The sequence below is a fragment of the Scatophagus argus genome, chromosome 16 (genome assembly GCF_020382885.2).
Source record: "Scatophagus argus isolate fScaArg1 chromosome 16, fScaArg1.pri, whole genome shotgun sequence".
In the NCBI taxonomy this organism is placed as follows: Eukaryota; Metazoa; Chordata; class Actinopteri; family Scatophagidae; genus Scatophagus; species Scatophagus argus.
The window spans coordinates 22,466,276-22,476,052 of NC_058508.1; positions in this window are offsets into that span (position 1 = coordinate 22,466,276).

Below are 9,777 nucleotides of genomic sequence, written 5' to 3' on the forward strand. Positions count from 1 at the left end.
GTAAATTTGTCTTTGGTTCTTTTTTAAAATGTATTTTCTGTATATCATATTGCTTTAGCATTAGCAGTTAGTGAACAGGACTGTCATTCTACTACTTTTTTACACAAATGAATTTGTGTCAGAAATGAACGCGGTGAAGCTGAGTAAAGAAAGTCTCAGTTCTCACAGGAATCTACATAATGTGTTAAGCTCGGATCCACGTACTGCAAACTTGTGTTCCATTTGCAGACTGTGTTGTACAAGCATGTTTTATAACCGAATGTGTGTGTCACCCCAACGTGGACGCAGGGGTGTGATGAACACAGTATTGTGACTCTGGCTTTAGACTGGGGGGGGGCGGGTTAAGAAGGAAGGTTTGTCTGTGCACAGGCTCTGTGATACGGAGGTCCACCTGCCTCTGTTGAGGACTACACTGGACAATCCTGCACAAACACTGTCAAATAACAACAAACACACATACTACCTTAAACTCCACAACATCAGTCTACACGTTACTTGGTGTCAAAGCAATAAAGTCACTTTGTTCTGAAGTTAATTTGGCACAAAAAATGTGAGCTAGCTAGCTTGCGGTGTCTTGATTGTGCCTCCAGTCCAGGGGCTGTAGAGCTGACTCAGCTGTTTTTGGCATTCAGAGCTTTTGCAATTAAAGATCCTTTCATGAACTTTGTTACAACAACAACTGTGTTAGAAAATACCATGTTCTTCAGTAAAAAGTCAAAGTCACTTTGCAGCTCTATTGCTCTGGAAGGCTACGCTCTGACAGGAAGCTAACATGATGGCTGGTTAGTCATTAGTGTTATCGTTAGCACACAATCGAAGCCACGTCCTGACAGTTTTGTCCAATGCAAGATGTGCTTTCTCATTGAAAATGGTGGATGCCAGAGTGATTTGTAGACATCGAAAATTAGTAAAAGTGTTTTCTTGAGAGTCATGGTTGTTAGCGCTGTTAGTTGTAGACGTCTGTGATGTGTAGTCACTCAGTGAAATAAAGAAATGAAGGGTGAGGATTTTCAGCCTCAGGTTTGGAGACAAACAGAGGTGGGAGTTTCTGATTTATTTTTGACTTCCCAAAACCAAATCTTAACTTCCATGTTCACCAAAGCTTAGCAAACACCCCCAACCCCTCTAAGCAGCAAAATCCAATAGATGTTTGTTCACATTAATTGTCAGTAGATTTAGAATAATTTAGCTTGTCTTTCTGCTGCTGTGTTGTCAATGTACATGGCTACATTCTGTCTTTAGAAGTGGTTTTTGGATTTAGACTGTAGTACAAATGCTAAACCTGTCCACAAATAGAATATCAAGATTTGCCCCTGAAAATCGAAGCCAGGTATGCTTTTCTAACCACGCTTCCCAGGTGTTGTCGTACTCTTTAGGAGCTCTGCTTCATTTTGAAAATTTTAGCCAAGCATTGAGGAAAATCGACAGAAACGGGAAACTGAACTTACTCACCTGTTGGCTGTCTTTGAAGTCAATACATTTTACCTCCACCAATCACAGTGCTTTGTTCAGCACCTGCCAGCTTCATCATAAATTCGGCCACACTGTATTTAAATCAGTTGGATGTTCTCTTTAGTCTGTGGTGGTCGAGGTGGCGTCACAGCCGTTGCGGTTGTCTTACGATGGTTAGGTGGTGAATATATATCAGTGATGTGAGGATGCCGTCATAGCACCAGCCAGCTTGTGAACACTGATGTGTCTTTGCCGTGTGTGTGTGTGTGTGTGCGTGTGTGTGTGTGTTCCTGTCTGGCAGTCATCCATCGGGCCCTGCTGTCATCCTCCTAGGAAAGAAAACACGGACAAACATCACAAAACGGTTATGGTTAATGACACAACTCAGTGAAGTGAAGTGTTTGTCCAAGTATTCGATCCCCTGTCCTTTTGTCTTCCCATTTGTGTGGTTTGGCTGTGCAAAAAGATGACGTTGAGGATCGGGAGTCTGCCCCTTCCCTTCCCCAGCAGACCCCACCCATCCCGTTTGCGTAATAATGATGATAATAATAATAAAAAGGCATGCAAAAGCGTTGTGGAGTTTGCATGATGGTGTTTTTTTCGTACCCCATCCTCAAGCTGTCCTCCATGTCGTGCACTTTACCGCTCATGGGACCTGTCTTTGGTTAGCATGTTAGCTACCAACGTCACTCATTCCTACATAATCTGAATTTTTTTATGGATTTAAACACATGTGGCCATCACATGTCAACATGTGCTTTGTTTGTGACATTGTTTGAACAGTAACTGATTTTAGGGTGTTTTGTTTGAGGAGCCGGTTGATATTTAAATGCAAATCTGTGAAAGGCTAAATTTTCAAATAGTCTGCTTCAAATAGTCAACTTCAGCCATTCTGCTTCCCCTCAAACCCTGACATCAAGCGCCAAACCTCCTGCTAGGTCACACACCAGGCCTATCTACTGATCTCTGTGTTGGCTTCCACGGTTGCATTGTATTGTGCTCTTTTGAAGGAAATGCCTCCACCATTTCCTGTTTAATGTGAAAGCCTTGCCATATGGGCTGACCTCCACCCAGCCTCCACCCAGCCTTGTGCGTGCAGCATGCCTCCCCTCCTCTTGTCAGTGTGTATGTTAGCGTTGGAGCAGCACGAGCTTATTTTGATGTGTGAAGCATCCAATCAGCTGTTTAATGAATTCCACTTTTGTTCTTTTCTTTTTTGAAAATTTTGACAGATGAAAGAAGAGATCATAAATACATATGAACACTATGATCACTGTTATTATTAAATTTATTAACGTTCAAACCAAAGCGCTTTTTGCCCTTCCCTCATGTGTTCTCAAAATGTTTGCCGCTAATATCAAAGAGCACAACACGAGTCGAGTTTACACTAAGATGTTCTTGATAAAAAATGTGTAATATAAAAAAGCCCCCCCTGCCCACCACCAGGCCTCTCTGCATGTTGGTCTGTCTGCCAATAAAACCAACAAACTATCCAGTAGCTTTCTCACGCCACAACACCGATGTCTGCCTCCACAGCCCTGTTCCTTTCTTTTCACCCGTAGATGTTGCTTTGGGGTCTGATTAGTGGAAAAATATCACACATAATCAATCATCTGTGAAAGAATTAGCATGTGTATGCTTTTCGTCCACTTGAGGCGTATACGGAGACAACGGTGGTGCTTTCTTATTCTAGTTATTCATTGCTGTTATTGTTGTTATTTTGGTGTCATTTTCTGTTTAGCTTGTTTTTCAGTCTGTTTTGTTCACACTACAGGATCGATGCTTCCCTGCAGGTTTTGAGGGCTTTGTTAGCTAGTCAGAGTGTCTTGTATCATGTCTGAGGGGTCAAAGTCAACCCACGAAAGCCTCTTGTTTAGCAGCTTCTGGAAACTGTGGAAATTTTCACAGAGATGGTCTTACAACAGTCATTTTCACTTCCAGATTACTGTTGAATTGTGATACTGTGACCGGGAGACTGACAAATCATCTAGAGTCCAGTTCTTGCTAGCTAGCAAGCTCCCATAAACCTCCAGTGAGCATTTTCCTGTGTGTGAGAAAGGACTGCGGCCTTGTCAACTCAAGTCAAATATGTAGGGAAGAATATATACATAAATCTTACACCAACATACTGCGTTTCTGTAACTGTATGTACGTGGCTCTGTCGCCATCCTGCTTCTGTCGGCGATGTACAGGTGTTTGTCAGGGTGGGGTACACAAAGCAGAAAAAAATCATCCGGAGAGAGTTTGAGTGCCGCAGCAAGACTCCAAAGATCGACTTACCATTAGCCATTAGCCATTAGCCAATAGCCAATAGCCAATAGCCAATAGCCTGTGTGTGGAAGTAATTGGCACATTGTTTCACACACGTATTGAAAAATGACCAGTAGTTCCTGTAGTCTGAGGTCATTTTAAGACAAGTGTGTGAGTACAATACGCCCTGCAGTCATTTCTGCAAGATAATTTTTCATTGTGAACCAGCAGCACAGCGTCTGCAGACGGGTGTCTGTCTTCCAACTTTGTACTCGGCAGACAGTTCAGAGACTGTGAGGGTTTAAGTTAGTCATGCTTTTTTGTCCCGCGGTCGTTGGACGGTTAAACTTTCCTCTGTGATGATTTTTGTCTTCCTGAAAAAATTTTCAAAAACCAAAACCTGTTCAGTACCCTGCTCTGGATGACGCGAAAATGAAAATGTTTGTTTGTTTGTTGTGGCTTCAATCTGCTGTCGTCAGCAGTCAGCAGCTGCAACTCGATATTGTTGTTGCGGGTTTTTTTATGTGACGCTTCACCCACACGTCTTTCTGCTCTCTTGATCCAACGAGACAGTATTTGGGTTTATATCAGTGGTTTTTTTTTGCCCTAGTGGGAGGGAAGGGATGAGTCAGGGGGAGGGGCCATGAAAACAGGCCACGCCCATATGGTCTCTGCCATAACAAGTAGAAAAGACACTTAAATAACATTGTTATTATCATTATTACTGTTATTACCATAAATGACAAATGAAAATGCAGTAAAACATTTGCAAAAGCCCAGAAGGAGAACGAACGGCTTCACACATATTGATCAAACTAACATAAAAACTTTAAAAAAGGGAGATTATGACGATTCTATAATAGCAATGATTTAAAGAAGTACAAAAGGAGTTATGTTATCATAAATAATAGTAGTAATATTGAATATTGAATGCTCGCAATTTTGTCAAACTGAAACTGGATTCTTTGTGTTATGTAATTATTGTAAATAACTTCAAAGAGAGAAAAAATGACTTGCATGTCTATGTATAAATCTACTGAGATATCTATTCCTGTCAAAGTTGACAAGCAGTCCGATCTCTGTCCTTTTTTGCCACTTTCACTTCCCCCTCAAACATCAGCGGTTCTCACCTCCACCCTCCGCTCTCCCATCTCCACAGTCCTTTTATTGTTTCTACGGGGGTGCGAGACAACAACAGAGAGAAAGAGACACGACTCGCAGCGTCTTCGTCCGCCACGCTCAGTTCAGACACTGTGCTCACACCAGCCTGTAAACGTACGATAGTGTTAGGACCTCCGCTGAGATGCACTGTTGTACGCTCGCTTCTGACTTCATTTCTTTCTGAAATGCCGAGTTCATTCAGACGGGAATGAAAAGACGACACGTGTTGGCAGGCATTCGACAAATCCTTCCCTTCGTGGTGTAAACGCAGCCACAGCCACACCTCCGTCCGTCACCCCAGGTCCAGAGGCTCCACCCACTGGCTCCTCTGAAGAAAGTGCTTCCCTCCATATTAGGAAAATTAAGCCCGCCTCCAGGGCTCTGCAGGCCACACCCCCTGAAGCCCTGTTAGCGGGTTGCAGTGCCCTCTCTCTCTCTCTCTCTGTTTATCTCTGTGTCTCTCAACCACAGCCAACTTGCCAAATTATTTACCTGAAACTTGGTCTCTCTGCCTGCCCATTTCCCCAGAGTTTAGCCTGCTCCCGGTCCTGAGAATCAGACTGCTGGATAGCTTACGCTAACATTAACCCAGCAGACTGACTGATTGGCATAAGCAGCTCTAAGATGGTGCCAAAGTCAAATATGGTGACAAAGAAGTGTCACAGTGCCATGCTGCTTGTATCCATCAGATTCTGTGAGAAAAAAAAGGATCCCAAAAACTGCAAGAAGTTACTCGTAGAAGCCAAATATATAATAATAATAAATAAATCAGTTGGCACAAAGCCACAGAAAATCAGTTCACGTTTCATGTTTCAGCCCTCCTGATGTACCTCAAAATGCCACGACCGTCTTCCTCTTCAGTCCTCATCATGTTCCTGGAGAAGGTCTTAGCTTCAGTTTCTCAAAAGTGTCGAAGAGCAAGTGATCACTCAAAGGTCGAACAGGAAATTGGATCTCAAAGTCTTTAGATTTAATTAATGTAGATTTAAGCTACTTGTGGCTCTCTGAAATCGTATCATTTCACCCGGTCAGACTTCTGAAAGTGACTCATCTTTGCACCTTCGACGGGTTTGAGGAACACGGTCCTCCCAGAGTCGCCACCTATTTTTGGGCCCGGTCTCTAGCCTCACACAGGCCTACTGTAACAAAGCGTGCAATATACAGAGAAACAAGGGCTTTCTTTATCATGCAGAGGCGTTCAGGCCTGGCCAATAGGCTCAGACCTCCTGCAGGAACTCCAGAGACAAAATCAGCCGTTTTTAAACGCCACAAACACAGGATCCTCTGGAGCGAAACCCTCCATTTCTTAGAGCAGACGGACCAATGAAGAAAGTCTCGGGGAAAATGGCGGGAGGGAGACGTGACGTCAGACAAAATGTTTTCAAAACTTAAAAAACGATGAAAGAAAAAGAGGACAGGGCCATCGCTCTTTAGACGCAACTTTGACTGGAAATGCAACTTGTGTCCCGTTTTTTTTGTGTGTGTGTATGTGTGCGTAGCGTAATGTAAAAGCGATCTGTCCCCCCCCACCCTCCCCTCTCTGCCCTCCCCCCTCTAAAAAAAACACCCTCCCTCTCCCTTTCCGGTTCGCCCCCTCCACCCCCGTCTCTCCCCTCCTCCCCCACTCTCGTACTGCTGTTGGCTGTTCTGTTTAGTTCATGTGACGTGCCAGTATTCCCCCCCCCTGACTTTACCCCTTTGCCTCCCCCTTCCTCTCCTCTCCTCCCTCTCTCTCTCTCTCTCTCTCTCTCTCTCTCTCTCTCTCTCTCTCGCTCTCTCCCTCCTCCCTCTCTTCATGGATCTTTAAGATGACAACTCTATGCAGATGCTGTCTTTTATAAGTGTGTCAAAATTTTAATTTAAAATAAAAACTTTAAAAAAACAAACCCTGACAGACATATTGAAATGATAACAAAAAATGAATAAAGAAAAGGATTGTTCAGTGTACTCGTGTTGCCTGACCGGATCTTTATTGCTTTGTGTCTTTTCAATCGCTCTCACATTGTCTGATGGGATTTTGGTTTTGGTTAAGTCTTGAAGTCCAGTCGCTCTTTAGCCGTAATGTCTCACCACACCAGTGACAAGTTACCTTCAGTTTTCTGCTGTTAAACTACTACAAGTCAAGCCCGCTTCCTGCAGATGTTTCACATTAAAGGGTAACATCAGCAAAAGTTTTCGAAATCCGTCCAGTGTTGGGGGACCCTCCGTGTGTGTCCACTCAGAGGTGGACAAAGGACATTTGAGTCAAAGCAGAGATGCTCCTGGTCAGATTTCACTCCAACACAAGTGAACCAGTTCAGTTAAATTTTTATTTGAGTTGAAGTACTTTAGTACTTGCTGTTAAAAATGCTTTTTATCTTGTTGAATCCACTGCCTTCATGTGGCAGTAAGAAAAGACGTGAACAGAACACGTTCAAAACAGAAAAGTTTTGTCCCTGTAAACATCAGAGATAACTTTATTTAAAAAGTTAAACTGGAGTGAAACAAGTCTCCAGATCTCTGCACTTCTTCTCAGTCTGAATGTCTCAGTTTGTGTCTGTGCATGTGATGGGAGGCTTTATAAAACTGAGTCACAAGTGCAGCATTTGTTTCAGTAAAGTAAATGTACTTTGTTACAGCCCTGCGTCCACTGAAGCTTCAGTGTGGATCCTCGCTCTTTTTTGTTAAAAAGAAAATCCTTTCACCAAAGTCTGTCAGTGGCAAAAACTTTCAGACCAATTTCAAAACCTCTTGTCACAATCAGTCCTGTAAACAACATGAGGAAACATGAAAAATACCAGAGTTACCTCGTAAAAGCCTACAAAATACAAAATCAGGCGCCTGTGAACTCGTTTGGTTTGATTTCTATGGCATTCTGATGTAAAATTAAACATCTACAGCAGTGAAACACGTTACTGCACTATCAGTACTTTTACTTCAGGTACTTGAAGCACATTTTGATGGTTATCCTGTACTTTGAATACACCTGTACTTGTAATGGAGTATTTTCATGGTGAAATTTTCGGGAACTTTCTGTTTAATTGAGGAGACACTGAGAGGAAAACATGGAAGCAAGTGACTTACTGTGACAGCTATTTATAAGCGAACACGTGGTTTATTACGAGTAGAAATAAGAGTCATCTACGGTATAGAAAAGTTTATAGTCAGGTTATGATACAGAAGTACAATGACAACACAGAGTCGAGTGTCTACTGCTACATCTCTGCGCCATTTTGCATCCCCAACTGAAATCAACCAGATGACGCAGATAAATCTCAAACAAATGCAGCCTTTTCTGTAATCATATAAGCATTCAACAGCATTAAGGCTAAATAACATTTTACTTCAATATGTACGTTACTACAATATGTGTCAGAAAGTCCCAAAGTCGAGGCTGTCAGGATCGAATGTAAATACAGACAAAAATGATCAGAAGTTTCCATTTCACTGTGACTTAGTATCTCAGAATTACTTCTAATTATGATGAAAATTAACATAATAACATGACATCTCATGACAAAGTCTTGCTAATTCATTTTCTGATTTCACTCACTCAAAATTAGAAGAATCGTGACAACATTTCTCACATGATTACAAAGGTTACCAAAACAACAGTAATTTGGACATATTTCATAGGAGAAAATATGGTTTCCCCCCTCATTCTCATTCATGTTTTCTTAATCACAAAATCTGTGTCCCTTGATTGTGAGAATCATTTTACTTGTAAATTTCTCATAATTGTAATATTTAGGCATGAGAAATTGTTTCATGGTTAAAGTGAAACAATCTCATGATTGCCACATCAAATATGAAACGGTTTTCTTTAGCGGCATATATCTTGTAATCATGAGAAACTGAAAAATGAACGTATGGCGCCGCTGGAATGTTTGAAGGACACAAGATGGCCGTCACAGTGACTGCAGTTGTGCTTTAAGTCGGTAGTTTATTTCTGATCGATTTAGCAAAACGCAGTGTGAAAACAGCTGCAGGTTGTGACCGAGTAAAGGGAGAAGACACAGAATCACGGTTACCTCATTACTGTCACAACTTCTTCAGGTCTTTAGTTTGTAGCACAACCTTTTAACAACATTTGTATGTGAGCTATCAGGTAAGAAAAGAGCTAGAAAACAAACTGAAGACACAAACTGGAGGTGAAGAAGAAGAGGAGCGAGAAACTCAGCAGCTCTGTGAGTGGCCAACTTCTCCAACTTAGTCCATGAAAGAAGTCACGTCGAATCTCAGCTCCCAGGAAGAATCCCAGTTTGTCCAACCAGGATGTCGTTATGGAAACCATTTACACCATCAAGAAGAAAATATCCACCAGCTTCAGGTGTTTCACTATCGTTAGTGTTGTTCTCATAACCGAGAGGAAATCTGAACTATGTATACTATTTTCTATTTATTTTGCACAAGTACACAATTATAATAATGGGAATCCTTTTTTCTAAATATGAGACTCCAAAAACACACAATAATGAAAAGACGTTGAGAGTTTGATGTTGGTGCTGAAGTTTAAAAGGAACTGAGGCCACATCGTCTGCAGGTCTCTGTGACTCTAAAGCTCCCCATGAAGAACTGGATGTTCTGAAAGCATTCCATAAATGTCCCACAGTGGCGTCCACCCACCTTGTAAGTTCATTAAACACACCGGGGGCAGTCGTGGATCAGCGGTTAGGGTATCGGACCCGTAACCGGTGGGTCGCTGGTTCGATTCCCCGTACCGGTGTCCATGGCTGAGGTACCCTTGAGCAAGGTACCTAACCCCCACTGCTCCCCGGGCGCTGCACGCGGTCGCCCACTGCCCCGGGTTTGCTGTGTGTGTGTGCACGTCACTTGGGTGGGTTAAATGCAGAGCACGAATTTCGTTGGAGTGAGTTCCCTCCAATGACAAAATATGTCACTTTCTATTTTTTCTGACAGAATGAGTTTTGATCT